Consider the following 20986-nt stretch of genomic DNA (forward strand, 5'->3'; position numbering starts at 1 on the left):
AAGAAAATTTAACCCTATTTATCAGAAAAACATGAATGTTTAATTAACTTGCTTAAACAAATTATTCATGCAAGTCTATTCTAGTTTTATCTTGAAAAATTAACATTACAGAACAGGGGAAGAAAATTTAATCCTATTTATAAATGTAAAAAAAAACAAGAAAGAGAAAGGGGGGTGTAACTCTTACCAACCAGCTAAGAAAGGGAAGAAAATCCCAGTAAGCAGAGGACCATCTACTGCTCTAAAGAAAAGTTCTACTGCCTCTACCACTAAGCCTCGCCTCGGTGGACTCCTCGCTGGAGGTGGACGAGCTGGAGGGATCTCCATCATCGGTGAAAGCTGAGGACGACCCACAACAACCTGGGGAGACGGCAGTTCCACCTCCTCAGTCTGTCCAGCCTCCTCCTCAACTAGAACCTGAATAGGCTGAGGAGATGGCAGTGCCACCTCCACAGTCTGGTCAAGTTCTGGCCAAGGAAGGGCTACAACAGGCCCAGGGGATGGCAGACACTCTTCCTCAAGCTGAACAAGTTCTACCTCTGGATCAGCCATCACAGGTTGAGGAGATGACTCGGTCACCTCTTCAGCCTGCCTAAGCTTCTCCACAGGAAGCTCCTGTAACAGCTCAGGAAGAGGCAGCACTGCCACCTTCTCAGGCTCCTGAAGATCATCTACAACCTTCACAGTCAGCTGAACCCTGGTTCTCCGCACCTAAAAGAGAAAAAAGACCATGTAAAAACAGAAATGAAAAGGGTTTGTACTTATAATATATAAATTACAGTGAAAATAACCTAATTTTGAGTTTTCCGAAGCAAAATGCTTATGAGGTTTTTATGCAAGGGAGGGGGGATACAGGATCAACTCAGTTAAACTAGAGGTATTGTGAGCAATGAGCTCACTAAATGATAACCCCGCCTCCCATACCATTATAATGGCAAAGTTGATGTTTTGCTCTGGATGACCCGAAATAAGTCTCAGATCAAAGAGTAAAATAAGAGCTAGGTGCACAACTGCATTACACTATAAAGAATCTGTGAAAGTACCATCAAATTTTATTCAGTGGTATGGGAGGAGATGCGAATAAGAAATGGGTTTTGTTATACCCTTCAATATCACTGAAAAAGTTTTGCTACATGGGAAACCCAAAATGTGTATGATCAAAAAGTAAAATAAGAGGTGCACATTAGCTCTATGTTATAAGGAATCTAAGAATCATTCAGTGCTCATTACATTGGATCTCCCATGATTTGTAGTTGGATATGATTTTTATCCAACAAGTTGTGTGTTTTTTTTATCCATGAGCCTTGGAACTTTTAATTCCATGTTGAATAATTCACAGTTGATCTTTTACACAGTTTTGCATATATAAGACTCCACTTTATTTTACTTCATTGTGCTAACGCAAAACCCATTGTGACGTCACAACTGTGGGATACGAAAAGCATATCACATGAGCTATATCCATGGGATAAAGGGGTAAACATGAGATGAAAGAAGATTTGCAGATAAAAGATGGGTACCCCACAGAGACAGACAGATGGACAGAAGGACAGACATACTGATCACTATATACCCTCCCACTTTTCAAATGACTCCATTATACTATCATTTTAAATACTAAAATCTGATTGGTTTAGATGCAGTTAACAATTCGTTCTATTACCCTCAGCCTTAGCAACATGCGTGACAACAGGTAACACAACAGTAATGTCACATGCATGCAAATCATGTGCATACTGTTCACCATAGAATTCTCAACAAGTCAGTTGTGCGTTCGAAAGAAGCCGAATAAATGACATCAATAAAGCTTGCTTCCGATGTAGCTTACTTGAAAACGACCAAAGAAAGAGGAAACATGCTTGCGAGTGCAGAAATTATGAAAATTTAGAATTTTCTGAGAATCTAACAAACAAATAATAGGTCGGTAAATCTTTTTCGAAGCTTTCTTAAGAATAAAATAGAAGCGGGTAGTTTGAAACCTTTCTAAATGTGAACATAATGACAATCAAAAATTTTTTCTCTGACATCCTAAATCAATAAGACATTCAATATAATAAATTAAATGGTGCCTGTTTTGCAAGGTAACAGTTGATATTATTATACTTTCATGTTAAATACTAAAATCTGATTGGTTTAGATGCAGTTAACAATTTGTTCTATTACCCTCAGCCTTAGCAACGCATGTGACAATGGGTAACACAATGGTAATGCCACATGCGTGGATATTATGTGCGTACGGTTCACCGTAGAATTCTCAAAACGTCAGTTGCACATTTGAAAGAACTGGAATAAACTTGACGTCAATAAAAGCTTGCGTCCGATGTAGCTTACTTGAAAACAACAAACGACAGATGAAACATGCTTGCGAGTGCAGAAATAACGAAACTTTATATGATAAAAGACTCTTATAGTATCAAACAAACAATAAAAAGGTCAGTAAATCTTTTTAAAAGTAGCGAGGAGTTTGAAAGCTTTCTAAACGTGAACGTAAAGATGATCGATGATTTTTTATTTTTTGCTGTCTTAATTTAAGAAGACATTCAGTATAATAAAATACATGGTGCCTGTTTTGGAGGGTAACAGTTGAAATTGACACCCCAAGGAAAACCATTGTCAACCGAAGCGTCAGCGGAGGTTGACAATGGTTTTCCGAGGGGTGTCAACTTTTTTCTTTTGATAATGGTTTTCCTTGGGGTGTCAATTTCAACTGTTACCCTCCAAAACAGGCACCATTTATATATTGACACCCCTTGGAAAATTATTGTCAACCTCCGATAACGCGTCGGTTGACAATGGTTTTCCTTGGAGTGTCAATTTCAACTGTTACCCTTCGAAACAGGCACCATTTATATAATCTACACTTTCCCAGGATATGCTTCCACATTCTCTTCAGTCTTAGCTTTTCTGAGCCGGTGGTTCTTGTAAAAAAAGATTTTTAGATAGCCAATGATAGCCTTATCCTATTTTTGTCTTTTCTTGATTATCTCCCATTGTATGAGGGCTTAGCCTTGTACAATACAAACTTCCATTCATGCAAGGAAGTTAATTGTATCCATTTTGGTTAAAATTAGCCCAATGGTTCTTGAGAAGTTGAAATGTGAAAAGTTTATACCAACAGATAGAAGGACAGACATACAGACGGACAACAGGTGATCAGAAAAGCTGACTTGAGCTTGCTTTCAGCTCAAGTGAGCTAAAAACCTTTCTACACAGTCTGAAAAAGTAACTTTGAAAACTAAGCATTATCTCTGAGTTACGTTTTCACAACAAAAGCATCATGTTCATGGATAACAATTTTAAAATACCTATAGAAAGATATGCATAGTGAAGTAAGCTCTATTGGTGTTTTGTTCTTATGGTATTATTCTACCATTCTTATGGTATTATTCTACCACTGTTCAAAATTTCACTGAAGTCTGTTTGAGTAACAAACAAAATATGTTTGTGAAACACCATGCGCCCAGCAGCAACAAAGTTTAACATGGTCACAATCTTAATGTCATTTGAAAGAGCTTAATTAATAAGAGTACACATACCAAATATGAAGTCTCTATCTTTCATGGTTCAGAAGTTATGACGAAGGTTCAAGTTTGCATAAAAAAGCTATTATTAGCAGGTAGGTCACAGTCCAGGTTACAAGGTCATTGACCTTAGCGTCATTTGAAAGAGCCTCATTAGTGGAGTTCGCATACTAAATATGAAGTCTTTATCTTTTATGGTTCAAAAGTTATGGCGAAGGTTAAAGTTTGCAGACAAACAGACAGACATATAGACAGACATACAGACAGGACAAAAACAATATATGCCCCGGTTCTATCGATTCCAGGCACATAAAAATATATATCATAGTAAAAGTATAAAATGAACAGACAGATGGACTGACAGACAAAATTGTTGATGGACATAATTAAATCAACAATGTGCAGCTTCCGATGTTAAAGGCTACTGCCTTTTGCAGCACCCTATTTAATCCCCTACAGATGAAACAGGAGTGGACTGTATAGGTTTTCCCCGAATCTTAAGCATTAGACTTGCACCCAACAGCTCAACATGTATGATCATAATTATCCCACCTTGACCCCGGCCCTTCAAAAAAATTGAAATTTTCTAAAATGAATTTTCGGTTTTATTACTTACAGGAAACTCCACCAAGTAGTCGGAGAACCAGTGGGGGGGACGTCTAATCCTCTGTGATCGTCGAAGTTCCATGATTCTAAAATAATAAAAGCTGAATTATAAATACACAACATTAAGTTATATTCGGGTTTGTTTCGAAAGGATATCCATGAAATAAACATATACAATGAATTTAAAGCATACAAATGACATACGATGATTGGTAATATTCCCATGATATCTACAAATAAATTTACGATACATAGATTAAATATTCAGGGCATAAATTGGGGTGATCCAATCTGTGGGTTATTTTGGTCATGGGGGAAAATCCGTAACAGTAAATATATTATGTCTGCAAGACCATTACAGACAGAAATGTTAATACATAATGATTTATAAATATTAAATCATGGCAGAGCACTGATGCTGCAAAATAACATTATTGTTTGTACAAGGGTTGGCCAGTAAAGTTGTGGACGAGTTGTCTAGGGTGAAAAATAATCATCACTGCATTCTAAAATCTTCATTATTCTTTACTACATTTTTCATCAATAAACACAGCAAATTTCAAAAAGATATATATGCAGAAATAAACAAATTATGAGATTTCATGTTATGGGTTGAATCGAAGGATGAAAACATCAGAGTGTCTAAAGCATCATTACGTTTCCTCTTTGCTAAATTGTAACATGTGTAAGTATCAACAAAACATGGACTCTTGTAAACATTTTTGTTATTATGTTAATGCTAATATGAATAGATTTTATTCTATTCATATTCTTTTAATATCAAAAGAAGCTTCTTGCTTTAAATATTTATCGTTAATTAAGAAATTATCAAGTACACAAACACGGCACACGCCAAACAAAATGAGGCAGGGATACCAATAAATTGTGTATGCATGTCAGACTTCTCCAAATACCTTTTAGTTTTACCAACAAATCCCTCTGTTTTCTGTAAAATATCATAGATTTCCACCTTTCTCAAAAGTGTGATCGTTCTTGAGACTTGACACGTTCGACATTAAAATAGGTCATTTTTGCAAAATCTATAAAATATACTCTAATAAAATATTCTACTGGAAAACCTAGGCCTGAACAGTTTTAAGATTTAACATTTTCTTAGCATTCTTTAAAGTCTGCCTACGATGTTTTATTATTATTTTTTCAAAGAAAAATCACACACAGATGGAGATCGTTTTAAACTTGACCAGGTGTCATTTTCCTTGTCTATATTTTTACTTAGTTAAAATCTCTCTAATTTGCTCATGCCATAGGCATTGATACTGTCTAGATTTGTTTATGCTATTTTTTTCTTCTCTGCCTTCTCTACACTGACAAATTATCTGTTCCTTACATATTTAAACTGCTTTTATTGCCGATTTTTCGCCATTCTTCACATGGCTCTTTTGCTATAAATAGCGAAACGCGACTTTTAACACAGACGGGAGATAACTCTTGAACTTTGACCCAAAATCAATACATGGAAAATACTTTCAGCACCCAAAAAACGAAATAAAAAACACCAGGGCGGGACATTTTGAGAGGGGCGGGCGGGGATGAGAATCTAAAGATTAATTTTATCTGGCCTTATGTGCTGAAAGTAAATCATCAAATGCTGCCCTTTTTTGCGTTTGGTCAACCTAGGTCTCGTAGTTACTGATCAGAATTCAGACCTGCACCAAAAACTTTAACCTGCTCACTCATCAGGAAAATGTAGGTCAGATCCAACATCTGAAGCAACCCTTAAACAATGCATCCTTTATAGATGTGTCACCCATGCAAGTTTGCTCAACATAGGGCTTCTAGTTACTTGGAAATGAGACCTGCACCAAAAATGTTAACCTGCTCCAAAAAAATTAATCTGGTCATTCCTTTGCTGAAATTGCAGCATCTGAAACCTTTACTGGTACAATGAAACACATTAGAAGCATCTTGCATGCATATATGATCAATGTAGGGCAAAGCAGTTCTTAAAAAAAAAAAAAGCTTCAAAAACCTTAACCTGGGAATTTGCCGACGGTATGACATAAGCTCTTCTGGTCTTTGATCAGTGGAGTAATATATTGATCAAGTTGAATAGCTCTTCTCATGCAATACTATATTGATTCAGCCCTATCTCTTCTTAAGGAAGCTCTAAACACTAAAAGAAACTGCATTTTGGACTTCGAGAAAAATTTACAACGTTTAATTAAAAGAAAGAAAAACTTCAAAGTGACTAATATTACGAACGACTTATCTAAAATCGTATAAACGCATGTAAACATGTCAAAAGTGTAGGGTCGCTACGTAAAAGTTAGCAGCAAAAAGGCAAAATGTAATTATCTTTGTCAATAAGAAGTCACAAGTTCTGGTAGAACAACGAGCCTATATATTATTACCCATCTCAGACGGCATCGCAACATTGACTTGTTTGTTACTGTGAAACTTGGAGGCAATGCCGGTAGGTAAAATGGCGCGTCGAAAAAGTCATGGAATGTAAACCGATAATAAGATATCAATCAGAATTTTTAAGTCATAGTTTATTTCAACTCATTGACAAAGCAATTTGGTAAAATATTTTATCTGCCATTAAATTCCCATTACTTCCACGAATACGACGTCAAGTGAAGTATCAACACAGTCAAACAGGTCAATGTTATGATGTCGTCTGTGGCTTCAGAACGAGTATTTAGCACCAGTGGCAACATATTCACATGCACAAGGGCTTGTCTGAAATCTGACTAAGTGGATCGATGCTTTGATTTTTCTGAAGAAAAACATGGGCAACTAACATTAATTTGTCATACACTTATCCATTCAAATAGAATTAAAATAAACAAGGATTTAAAATGTTTTATTATTGTAAATTTACGCTTTAATAAAAAAGTACTATCACCTCTTTAACAAAAAAACATGCAAAAAATAGTAAATTCTCATTTGTCTGTATCGGCAATATGTTTCGCATATTGCACCTCTGTATTGCAATATGTATCGTATCGAAAAATTTATTTCAATACCCAGCCCTATTCTAAAACACACAGATGTAATCTAAGTTCAGGGGTTTCCAAAAACAAGAGGCCCATGGGCCACATCTCTCAGCTGAGCACTATGGCTAGGAAAAAGAAGAAATTGGATTATTATTGAAAAGTTTAAATCCAAAAGTAGTCCCGTGACCAATCATGGCTTTGCTATTTTGTGAAGATGATATTTAAAGAATTTTCCTATATATGTCCTAAATAAAACTTTGGTCGGCCATTGTAGCCCTGCCCTACCCCCCGGGGTCATGATTTGAACAAGCTTTAATCTACACTACCTGAGGATGTCTCCATATAAATATGATCAATTATGGCTTTGTTATTCTTGAGAAGAAAATTTTTAAAGAATTTTCCCATATATTTCTATGTAAAACTTTGGTTGGCCATTGTGGCCCCGCTCTATCCCTGGGGGTCATGAATGAACAAATTTGAATCTACACAACCTGAGGATGCTTCCATATAAGTATGATCAATTATGGCTTTGTTATTCTTGAGAAGAAGATTTTTAAAGAATTTTCCTACATATTTCTATGTAAAACTTTGGTCGCCATTGTGGCCCTGCCATACCCCTGGGGGTCATGATTTGAACAAAATTGAATCTTCACTACCTGAGGATGCTTCCATATAAATATGATCAATTATGGCTTTGTTATTCTTGAGAAGATGATTTTAAAGAATTTTCCTATATATGTCCTATGTAAAACTTTGGTCGACCATTGTGGCCCCGCTCTACCCCGGGGGTCATGATTTGAACAAACTTGAATTTACACTACCTGAGGATGCCTCCATATAAATATGATCAATTATGGCTTTGTTATTCTTGAGAAGAAGATTTTTAAAGAATTTTCCTATACATTTCTATGTAAAACTTTGGTCGGCCATTGTGGCCCTGCCCTACCCCGGGGGTCATGATTTGAACAAACTTGAATTTACACTACCTGAGGATGCTTCCATATAAGTATGATCATGCAATTATGGCTTTGTTATTCTTGAGAAGAAGATTTTTAAAGAATTTTCCTATACATTTCTATGTAAAACTTTGGTCGGCTTTGAACGATAAAACCAGACACCTCGGAATGGAATACTAAATACTCGGAAGTTTAATAGTTATGTTGTATCTAGATAAATATGGGCTGAAAATAAGAGTAAGACATAAAAATTAGAAAATACTGTACATATTGAAATTATACACGCATAATACGCTCGTGCATAATTGCAGCTGGCAAACGTGTAAATACATCATTAGTCTGAGAAGGGAGCATAATTTATCGGTAATCAAACTTTATATTAAAAGTGCTATATAAATTTTATTTGAAGTAAAAAAATATAATTCCACATGCAGTTACATATATATATACATGTACATATACCTTGATTTGAAAAAAGAAAACATTTTGATAGTTTTGTTTTATGGACTTTAAATTTTGAGATCGAATAATGCTCAAAATATCCATATTCTTCTTCGTTTCGTTTCGGCAGGTTTCGTTTTGAATGAAAATAGATCATATGCAGTTACACATTATATATATAACTATATGTACATGTATATACTTTGATTTGAAAAAAAAAACTATTTTGAAAGTTTTGTTTCGTTTCGGCTGGTTTCGTTTTGATTTCGTTTCGTTTCATCTTGATTTCATTTCGTTTCGGTAGGTTTCATTTTGTTTTGGCAGATTTCGTTTCGTTTCCTTTCAGTTTGTAATGTTTCATTTTGTTTCGTTTCATTTCTATTTCGTTTTGCACTTTACAAGTTCCCTCATGATTTGAACAAACTGGAATCTACACTACCTGAGGATGTTTCCCCATTAAGTTTCATCTTTCCTGGCACAGTGGTTCTTGAGAAGAAGATTTTTAAAAGATACCACCAAATTTTCATATTCCAAACTATCTCCCCTTGTATGAGGGCATGGCCCTTCATTTGAACAAACTTGAATCCCCTTCACCCAATGATGCCTTGTGGCAAATTTGGTTGAAATTAGCCCAGCGGTTCTTGACAAGAAGTCGAAAATGTGAAAAGTTTACGACGACAACAACAACGACAGATACAACGGACAAATTGTTGTGATCAGTAAAGCTCACTTGAGCCTTTGGCTCAGGTCAGCTAAAAAGATGAAAACTGTATTTGAATTTTATTATCAATATACGGTGTGCACCCAGCGTCAATAAACACAGCATGCTTCATGCAGCTTTGATCGTTGTATAATAACTTTCTTTTAATTCTCGTGGGAGTCCTTTTTCTTCATAAGTTTTTAATCTAGTTCAATTTTCTCATCTCATGCTCTACCTTAGCACCATCAAACAAACTACTGTAGATCACTTAATTCTCGCGAGATCTTACTTCAAGAGATAGTCATTGACTCTTTATAAGCGAGGCAAAATTTTCACGAATTCTGGTCATTGCTCTAAATAATCTTAAGGAATTCTACGATACGCGAGAATGAAATTTTCGCAAGCATACCGTAATTACATGAAAATAAAGTTCTTGGAATAACAAGAGGCCCACGGGCCTTATAGGTCACCTGAGTATCATGTAACAACTTTCCAGCAATTGTATTTGGTTCGTGTTTTAAGCCAAAAGCCATGAAATTCACGAATTTTGAAAGAGGCACCATTGCTTATCAAAGGGCAGATTTCAAAGCATTAATTTATTTTTAGTCAAAGTACCCCCTTGGTACCCCTGACCCAGCAGCCCTGAAATTATCTATTTTGAAAGAGGACCCTTTCTTCATTATAAGGCCAGCTTTTTTTTTTATGTTTAGGTTTAGTTATGAACATGAGAATAAAAAAGTCCCAAAGGAAAAGGAAATAAATTTTTTGATAAATCAATTATTAACATTTGTACATTCTTTTTTATGCTATCCTAATAGGCTCCTTACCACTGGACACATAATGCTTACAAATAGGAAAGTAGAACATTTAATTGCTTATTTCATCATCTGCCAGTTTGGGCCAGTTATATAAATTTTTTGTTGATCAAAATATATTTTAAAAAATCAATTCTTTAAAAGTCTTTCAATACATCACTCAATATGTGTTAGGTGAATGTGTAGACATTGTTCTAAAAATTTACTTGATGCCTAAAATTATAATTCCTATCATAAAACAGACAGGAGGTATTGGGGAGTAGGGTCAACATTTTTTCAATTAAGTGTAAAATAATTTTTCTGGCTGATACAAATGATACTACATGCCTGTATATATTTGTATATTCTTGCCTTTTAATAGATGGATTTTTTTTTATTTCTTCACTTCAGGTTATTGTTTATTTCTTCCTCAAATGGACTTCACTTCTCCCATAGTTTTATTCATTACATCTGATGCATAAGCAACCATTTTCTGAAGAATGATGCTTAGACTGTAAGCTATAACAGAGACCTAAACAATGTCCCTGGCAATATGCAATAGCTACCACGGGCAGTTTAAAACCTGGGGGAGGAAAATAATTTACAGTTACTTTTGAAACGAATATATAATTATCTCACCAGCATGTCGTTGTGCAACAAAGTCGTCAGCATTTTATTTGTCCTTAGAACGGGTGAAACGTTTTGAATGGCACTCTTATCGATGAATTTTACACTAAACCATGCTAAATTCTTGGATGTAGCTTTTTTACCCGCCGTTTCATCTAAAAACCGGAAGTGCGAGTTCGTAAATTTGAAATCTCGATCCCGACTCAAATTTGACATAGGAAAGAAAAAATTTTTTATTTTTTTCTAAAAGTTCAAAACCTTGAGCGGAGGGTTTGTAAAACTGAAAATAAAATAAATCCTGGCCTTAGATATGTAATTAGATCATTAGCATATTAACCAAGAGCAAAGGATAAGATGTTCAAAGAATTCATACATTTCATAATCATTAGAGCCCCACCCTAAAACAAGAACCCCTGACCCTGGGGCCATAAAATTCACAATTTTGGTAGAGGCACTCTTGCTTATCATAACTATGTACTTAGTTTATTTAATACCCAGGAGCAGAGAACAAGATTTTCAAAGAATTAATGTATTTTCACTATATAGCCAATAGAGCCCCGCCCTAACACCAGAACCCCTGACCCTGGGGCCATAAAATTCACAATTTTGGTAGAGGCACTCTTGCTCATCATAACTATGTACTTAGTTGGTTTATTTAATACCCAGGAGCAGAGAAGAAGATTTTCAACGAAATAATGCATTTTTACTACCTCTTATTTAGCCCCGCCCTAGCACTAGAACCCCTGACCCTGGGGCCATGAATTTCACAATTTTGGTAGAGGACTCATTGCTGATTACAATCATGCAAACAGTTTGACTGCTTGATGTCCAGGAGTAAAGAAGAAGATTTTTAAAGATTGCACTAATTTTAGTGGTTTTGGCCCCACCCCTCAGGCCCCAGGGGGGCAGGGATCATGAAATTCACAATTTTTGTTCCCCTTCACCCATAGATGCTTTGTACCAAATTTGGTTGAAATTGGTTCAGTGGTTGTAGAGAAGAAGCTGAAAATGTTCAAATGTTAACGCACGACGAACGACGCACGACGAACGACGACGGACGAAAACAGATAGCAATAGGTCACCTGAGTTTACTCAGGTGACCTAAAAGTGATTTACAGTAGTTTACTAATCATAGTTTGGCACTTGCGTTCATCAAGGAAGGTATTACAAGATACAGAAAAGCCTTTGAAAGATTAATTAAGATCTGTCGGTTAATATTTGGTCAGATTGTCGCAAGTTCCTCTGTCAAAACTTACCGGTCATTTGGACTGACACAGAATGCAAAGTAATCGGTCCTTGGTTGTTTTTATTGGTTTTGCCGACAGGACCGAAAGATTTCAAGAACTCTGCTAACTGCATAAAACTACCCTTTAAGTATAGATCTCTTTTGTGTGCAGTGTTTAGGTTTTATATATTTGTCTTTGACCATAATGCTACAGATCCCGTAATGCAAAAAGGTGCAATTTACGTCGCAATATTTTTGGCACATTTTGGGAAGAATTTCTCCATTTTCCAGCACTGGTCAATTGACTACCTTTCACTCCCTAATTCTAGGCACATTATTTAACTAATCTGTATATTTTATCCATCTCCTAACCCTTTATAGAAGTCTCTATAAGTGATATACTCGCTTGATTAAAATTATTTTTTAAATTGCTGAAAAGTCACTTCAAGCAAGTTTATTGCCTGTAGAGACAACTATGAATGGCTTGGAGGTGAATAAAATATACATATTGGCTACAGAATGCGTCTAGAATTAGGGAGTGAAAGGTAGTTGATTGACCAATGCTAGAAAGTGGAGAAATTCTCCCAAAAAGTGTGCAAAAAATATTGCACCGTGAATTGCACCTTTTTTGCATTACAGGATCTGTAGCGCTATGGTCAAAGTCAGATATATAAAACCATAAAGCTACAGATCTGCAGCTACAATGAAAGGTAAGTTTTTGAAAAGTGTGTCAAACTTCATAGGTCAGAGGGTCAAAAATCATAGTATATTTAGAAAGATCTTGTCACAGGTAATACACATGTGGAATATGAAAGTATATAGATCTCTTCTCATTCAAAGTTATAATGAAAGATAAACCCTTTCTATTTAAAGTAGGTCAAATTTCAAGGCCATGGTCACAGGGTAAAAATCATGCATGGTATATTTGAAAAGGACTTGTCACAGGTACTGTAATACACATGTGTAATATGAAGGCCCTACCTTTTTCTCTTTCAAAATGTAAGGCCAATTTAATGTAATATTCAATTTTTTTAAAAGGCAAGGGTCTGACAAATCCCATTGCCCAACGCCCGGGGCTAGTGAATTTTTTAGGTGGGCAAGTGAATTTTTAATAGGCACTTGCCGGTGGGCAAGTGACTTTTAAAAAAAAATCAATCAATAAATATTTTTCAAAATATGTCAAAGTTTTCCACGAAATCAAAATTAATTTTGTTGCACGAGTTATCTTCTGAATCCTTTGTTTTTCACACTTCATATGCAAACCAGTTTAATTGTGTCATCATTATGCAATTCATTACAAGTTTTACCGAAAGTTTTAAGTACTTGTATTTGTACTTAATTGAAAGTGACAAATTGGCATTTGGAGAAATGGAGAAAGTTTTGACAGTTATGAGGCAGAAAACGATCGAAAGCCGAGGGATGATTAAATTACTATACATCTTCCATAACAATGTTAGGCCTAGTGAAAAACTCAGTACAAAACCGTGTAAGCATACCAGGTATGAGAAAAGAAAAAACAAAGGTCCAAAACCATTATTTTAAACAAATATATAGCAGATATCATGACTAAAGCTGAAATATTACGTCTATATGAGTGGAAAATTCTCGAACGGGATGTAAAACAGCTAGCATACAATCAATCAACAGATTGTTTGGTACATAGTACTTAATGGCAGGTGGTTTTAAATGTCGCCAATATTCAAAATAACAATCCTAGGCTTCAAAATTTTTCAATTTAGAATTCATTATGATGAATATAAAGTGCTGGTGGGGCAAGTAAAAATTGAAGTAGGGCAAGTGAAATTTTATCATGCACTTGCCCATAGGCAAGTGCTTGAAAAATCTATTTGTCAGCCCCTGGTTCAAAAGGTCAAATTTCAAGGTCATGGTCACAGGGTAAAAATCATGGTACATGGTATATTTGAAAAGGACTTGTCATAGGTAATGCACATGTGAAATATGAATGTCCTACCTCTTCTCATTCGAAAGTTATGACCAAGCTAAAGTTTTTGTGACTGACAGACAAAACTGACCGATGGATTAAATGTCCTTCCACTATCCCAAAGGCAGGGGACAAAAAGTCTGCAATACTAACACTTAGAACTAATCGCTGATTAACCAGTTAAACTGTACTATACAAGCACACAGACTTTATTATTTTTCGCATTACCAAAAACCAAGACCTATCAGGCTTTGCCAACAACACCAAAATTAAATGGTCACAGTTATAAATTACCATTAGGTTGTGCATCCCTTGAGGGCATTTAATGGTCACCCAGGTAAGATCAGTGAGTAGTGTTTAACCAACAGGTATGAGAAGCTCATAAATTAAAAACCAAAGACTTACATTTCCAGAGGAAAAAAAATCTTGATTCTTATCAATATTGTTGATAGAATATTATTTCAACTTGCAATAAATAAAGGTTAAATTCATATTATTGAAAAATATAATTGTTACAGTAACTTGAGCATTTCGATATATACATTGACGTTAGGATTTTACTGCATGATTAGAATAAATGCAGTTGACAAGTAATTTTAAATGATGGTGATAGCAATAATACAGAAGTGCACATATGTAAACAAATAATTCATAAACCATCTATTCTTACGCTTGACATGCAGTGATCTGAAATGGCGGCGGGAAATGTTCGAGTTACCGCCGTATTACGTTTTCAACAAATACGTTGTTTTATAGTCATAAATCGATTATTACAACTTTCATAAACTTACCTCAGTTGAAAGTAGTCTTCTTCTGTATCCGTTGAAGTGTATGAAAGCTTTGAATGAGCGCTAGGAATGGCTTTTTGCAGAAGCAAAATGCAGAACACTGCTATCGAGTCAAGTCTCAATCTCAGTGTGGTGAAATTAGGTCCAGTCACGTGATCTATGGTGGTCAGTGGAGCAAAAATACTGCGGAAAAAACAAAATGTAAAAAATGTAAAGGGAATTTTTATATGCAATTTAAAGGAAAAGCTTTCTTCCTTAAATATATTTATTAAAAGTTTATTTTCTGCATGCAATGGTCTAAAGGGGAATCCGACCACCCCCCTCGGCCGCCCCTTGCGGCATGCAATGGTGTAAAGGGGAATCCGAGACAACCGCCCCCCACCCCGCGGCCGCCCCGTGAAATTCAGTTATTGCTGTGGAAAAATAACGATAATTTATTCTAGAAAGTTTGTTTCCAAATGTTTTTTATTCTCAAAAAATCCCATTGACATTTATTATAGAATTGATATGGACCCCCCCCCTTTTGAAAAAATCCTGTAGAATAGAATAGAATAGAATATGATCCATATATGCCCTGGCCCGGGATCATGAAAGAGATTTAGACCTAAGTAAAATTTTCAATTTGTGAAAATTGGTTTTTGGCTGTCTGACTTCTTTAACATTTATTCCTACTTACATTCCTACTTACAACAGAAAGATTAGTCAAGTTCATGATCCCAGGTCTAAAGATTTCGTGAAGTAGATGGAATATAGGACATTGTCTTCGGGATAAACCAATTTGAAGCGCAAGGTCAATTTCATACTCTTCAGAAAAAACATGGAATTGTGAATATTTGAAGATAGATTATGCAGAAAGAAGATGGTCCAACAGACGCGGATCCAGGAATTTTTTCAATGGGGGGGGGGGGGGGGTATACTCCAGTCAAAAAAATTGTTGACAACCAAAAACAAAACGAAACAAACCTAATTTGCCAAACGTGAAAATCCTATTCGTGGGGTGGGTGGGGGTGAGGTAAGTGGTTGACATTTGTCTTCTAATGCTTTATACCTATTATCTTTCATACCACTTCACACAGGCCTGCGTTCGAGGGGGGTCTCCGCCGTTTTCTGAGGGGGGGGGGGGTCCAAGGTCACTTTTAACATGGCTTAGTGTATCAATTTATTATCTCTGCAAATTCCGGGGGGGGGGGGGGAGATACGGACCGCCAACCCTCCCTAGATCTGAGCATGGGCGAATAAGGCTTTTGAAAATGCTTATTGTACGACAAATAAAAAATAAAATTAAATTATAAAAAAACTTAAAGGGAAAAGTCCCTCAGCTGCGGAGAAAATATCTCTTTATAATTCATCGTGAACAATGCTTTTTCTAAAACTTAATTTGCTTTTTATGATTGCTTATAATTTAAGGATTTGCAGGTGGATCGTATTTTAAACATACTGGAGGAGCAGCCGACTACGCATAGGCGTCGGAACCCGGGGGGGGGGGGGGGCTAGGGGCCATTTTTTGCAAAGATAGACATTATATAGGCATTGAAAATTTGGGGGTTTTCTGTTGGTTTAGCCCTCCCTTTCAATTTGCTTCCGACACCCATGATACGCCTGCCTTTCACACTTACTCGTCCTCGTTCCTCTGCACGATATTACTCTCAATGCTACAATGTATACACTGTACGGTGCTGAATACGATTCGAACGCTTTTGGATATGCCCTGTGCAGTTTGTCATAGTAAGTCCGCTTCCAGTATTCTTATGATTCCTTGAAAAAAAAATGTTTGCGTTCCGATTTGGAGAATGCAGCACAAAGCTTAAATTAAGATTACCTTGCAGCGGGGTCATTTGACCAGCCAATAGCATACAGTACATTTTTCTCGACGAAATTCCCGAAACTATCACATTGGACACATCAATATAACGGAAAACTCGTTCATCCCGTTCTGGCTGTGTGTTACGCGCTGGGGTTCTCTTCATACCAAAACAATAAGTATTTGACTTGTGTTGTATGTACGAAATAAAATCTAAATGCTGTTAACAGTGTATATATTTTTGAAAGCATGATGTTTAGGAGATATTTTGGAGAAAAGAAGAATTTTAATAAAATGCCCTTTATTTTCTGTAACCACACCCGCAAAACGTTTTAATAAAAGAATAAAATTTGAGGATTACTGAGTATGAACAGTAATAAAACTCATAAATTCAGCGAAACCACAGGCACCTGACGTTACTTATTTTTCTTTTAATGAAAAAATTATACCCCGACCAGGTGAGCAGGGGCCATAGAGGAGTTTATCAAGTAGCTTTCATTGGTACCCACGAGAATTCTGATAGATAGTTGGAAAAATTGATCTCTAAAAAGAAATGTTTGTAAAATTTTGTATTTGAATTTTCTTAAAGTTTTAATATATGCACATCTATACAAAATCGTTAATCTTCAGATTGAAAATGAATGACAGACACAACCCCAATGACATTTATTAACCAAAATAAATTGTACAGTTTATATCAGGACAGCCTGAAATACATCGTCGGAAACCCACGGGTGATCTAGTTAAAGTAAAGACGAGATCACCCGTGTGTTCCCGAGGATGCCTGAAATAATTTACTATATTTTATAATTAAATCTAGGGAAAAAGCTCTTTCGCGTTTATTCTATTTATTCTTAAGGTACCTTTTTCTGATTTCTGAAATGATCCAGCAAAGTCAATATTTTTTTAAAGTAACTTTTTTATGAAGCATAACTGGAAATAAATCAGAAGTCTCTGATGAGACTGTTTCTGGTCAGACACGTTTTTTGGTCAGAATGAGGCACTAGTTTGTACTTTTAACTAGATCTAGACAATTTTGTGGCAACGTGACCTGATTTGTAAAAGAAGTACATTTTTAAAAAATAAAATATACAGATAATTCTATCTGGAACATCGTTAATAAAAATCAATATACTATTTTTTTTTAGTGTAGTCTACTTGTGGAAAAAAGTTTTCTTGAAACCAGTTAAAACTTTTAAAGAGAGAAGTGTTTTAAAAGAAGTTTTTGAAAAAAATTCTTTTTTTGTTACAATAGCAACACGAACATTTTATCATTATAAAAAATGTTACAACTGACGAATGAGCTATTAAAGTCTAGTAAACTAGAAAACATAAAAATTTAATAAAACTCGGGATAAAAATGTAAAAGGAGTAGTTTCATTTTAAAGATTTCAGAATTTTATTCTTTTTAATAACCCTGACAACACTGTCCCTTCAAACTAAAATCATAAATACATGTAGATATCATACTTGTACCTTATAGTCTGCTTAACACTGCCAGGATAAATAGGTTCGTAGAAAATAATCCATGAGTTGTACTTTGAACGAATTAAGATATGAAACTTAGAATTTTAGTAATCATGGCAATAAGACTGACTGATAAAAAATGTAGAACTAAGTTTGTACATGAACATGTAGTTCACTTTTCTACCAATGTGTAAGAGAAGGGATATAAGAGAATAGAAATTGTATCTTTAGACCCATGTCATGCCAATAATCGCGTTTATTGAAACCAAAAACTTGAAAAAAGTTGCATCTTGGTAGAGTCTGCTGGTGCACCAAATTTTCGAACAGAGAAATGCACAGACGCTATCCATTCAGGCAGTTGACAATTACAACTGAAATTGAAATTTGATAATCTCAGAGTTAGTAAATTGATAGATCGAACTTCTTTTCGTCTTTAGATGAACTTTTAAGACATTTTCATATCTGGTTGGTGACCTTATACAAAGTGTTATTTTAATTAATCTCCCATGAAGAATTGACATGATTTAACTGAACTATTTGTGTGTCTTAGGTATAAAGTTATTTCTTAAGTTCTCTCCCAGATATGAATTGTTATAAAACAACGGAAAAGATTATAGAGGACTGTATAATGTTTTTCAGGCCCAACAAGGCGTTGGTCACAATGAAGTCTATCAAGGCGGTGCCTATGCTGCTTTTGTTTCTTACGTTTTCTGACGTCGATTCTTCGCTTCCAGACTCAGGGTAAGAGTTTTTGTATGACGCCTAAAAACTCACGTCAACAGGATGATGAATCTTTCTGAATGAAAGTATAAGGAAAATTCATAAAATAAAAAAATTAATTTTTTTTTTTATAAATGTAAACATCAGTAGTATTATATTTTAATCATGGAAAGCAACAATCTCGTTAGAGTGATTTTAAAAAAAAACTATAAAAGGTAAAATAATATGAAGGGGAGAAGGCCTACTACTGTATGGGGGAAGTCTAACTCTATATGAGTAGTGTTAGAGGAAGTCCACAGCTGAGTTGATGGAAAAAATAAAGCAAAACAAAATGGAAATAAAGGCTGTTTCTGATATTAATATAAGGAGAAACGCTTTTCCACACAACAATACATACATGAAATAAAAAAAATCAAAATGTTTGCAGGCGCGTAGCCAGGCGTACGTTTGTACGCACAAACGTCCACATCATTCCCCCCCCCCCCCCCCCCCCAAAAAAATTGACTTCAAACTGTAATGTTTAACTTCTGTAACGATATTTCCCCCAAAATTTCAACCTTCATGGAAGACTTTAAAAAATTGTAATTCAGCTTTATATATAACTATCAAAAAATCGAAAAATTAGTAAAATTCAGTTTTTAAAACTGAAGAAAGGAATAATAAGGCCTAAACATTGACTTCCGTAACATTAACTTACAACCAATAATATATACCGGGTATTATTGTTGTTGTTTTTTTGTTTTTTTTTTTAAATTTTTACAAGTAAAAGATACCAGATTTGTGAATATTTATGAACATTATGTATGCATTTTAAAATGTATACATTGAACATATACCCGATAGGTATTAATGTGCAAGAAAATTAGTTAAAAAGAATTACATACGTATTTTGTGGAGCTTCAGAAGTCTTAAATTGTTTTAGTGGCCTCGTCAAACAACGCGCTATTGACAAATCTTTTCTTATTTTTGAGTGCTTGTCCGCATTTTGTCTAATAAAAGAACAGACCTCAAATTAAATGTTGCTGTGTGAAAGTTATAAAAAATTGCTTTCAGGAGGGTCAAATACGCACATCGAAATCGTCGAAAATTTACCAGCTTCCGAACTCCCACTATAGGGTTTCGACCTAGGCCCAATAAGGTCCTTAATGCGGTCCTCAACCCCCACGTCTATATTCAGGCGTCCACATCAAAAGTACCCTGGCTACGCCCCTGGTTTGTCAAAATTTAATTGAAAAGGCTTAAATTTATAAGATAGATTTAGAACGTACATGTAGTTACATTAGAGCTCTAGTTATTGAATGGTTAATTGCAATCATTGCTTAGCCTAAAACATATTAAAATGGAAAATGAATTAAAAAATTTTTGGCTGAAACTGTGTCGATGTTCCATTAAAACGACTAGATTTACTTGTAACTCCATAATACATAAGTGGCAAACAATCAATGGCAATCATTCTTAGTAGGATTTAGCTATTAAAAACAAAAAAAATAGTAACTTGATAGCTACTCTTTATAACATTTGTCTTTTAGTGTGTAAATCATCCCTGTGGAACAATATAACGGAGGTCATGATTAAAACTCCCAATCCATCAGCAACAAGTCTTACAAATGCCAGAATTGATTGCTGTGCAAGTGAGTTTTATAAAACGGATAATTATAATAAATCTGCTGTTATGGACAATGAGCAAGGTAAATATATCAAATGATACTCGATTGATTGATTGATTGTATACTGTTTAACGTCCCTCTCCACAATAGTTCACTGATATAAAGACGTCACCATTGCCGGTGAAGGGCTGCAAATTTAGGCCTATACTCGGCACTTACAGTCTTTGAGCAGGGAGGGATCTTTATCGTGCCACACCTGCTGTGACACGGAGCCTCGGTCTGTACGGTCTCATCCGAAGGACCGCCCAATTTAGTCGCCTTTTACGACAAGCAAGGGGGTACTGAGAACCTATTCTAACCCGGATCCCCACGGGGCTCGAAAACAATGTTAAAATACCACTGGAAACAAAATATCCATCTCTCTTCAAATACATCAGGTGAAAGAGAGACAGGTGGGTGGTGTGGAGATTCACACTCCACAGATAACTGGATAGAGGTGGACTTCGATCAAGGTGTAGGGATACGTGGATTGGTCATTCAGAAACCAGAAGATGCCCACGCGGGTTACGTACAGTCTGTGTCGTTAGAGTATATATTGATGGGGCTAGCATCTTGGCAGTATATTTCATCTGATTCATCTCAGCCACAGGTAAACCAGCATGGTTTTTCAATATTTTGTTAATCTTTCAATTTTTAGTCTCAGATATAAGAATCAAGGTTTGTTTACACGAACTTTAACATAAACGTTTAGAAACTTTCAAATTTATATTGGCAAGCAAAGAACTGATTCCCTTTTTTTAATCTTTTAATATTTATTGGTAGCCTTTTGAC

The 20986-nt window shown here is 35.4% G+C and overlaps 1 long non-coding RNA gene across 1 annotated transcript; it reads right to left on the reverse strand.

Moving 5' to 3' along the window:
* Positions 1 to 643: 643 nt before the first annotated feature.
* On the reverse strand, positions 644 to 14676 carry LOC134267418 (uncharacterized). Its single transcript, XR_009992154.1, has 3 exons — positions 14564 to 14676; positions 4138 to 4213; positions 644 to 711 (listed from the first exon to the last, which is right to left on the reverse strand). It is a non-coding gene; the product is annotated as an uncharacterized LOC134267418 (long non-coding RNA).
* Positions 14677 to 20986: the final 6310 nt, after the last annotated feature.

Source organism: Saccostrea cucullata, unplaced genomic scaffold, assembly GCF_032062105.1.
Source record: "Saccostrea cucullata isolate Sc308-1 unplaced genomic scaffold, CSIRO_AGI_Scuc_v1 ctg9444, whole genome shotgun sequence".
NCBI classification, from domain to species: Eukaryota; Metazoa; Mollusca; class Bivalvia; order Ostreida; family Ostreidae; genus Saccostrea; species Saccostrea cuccullata.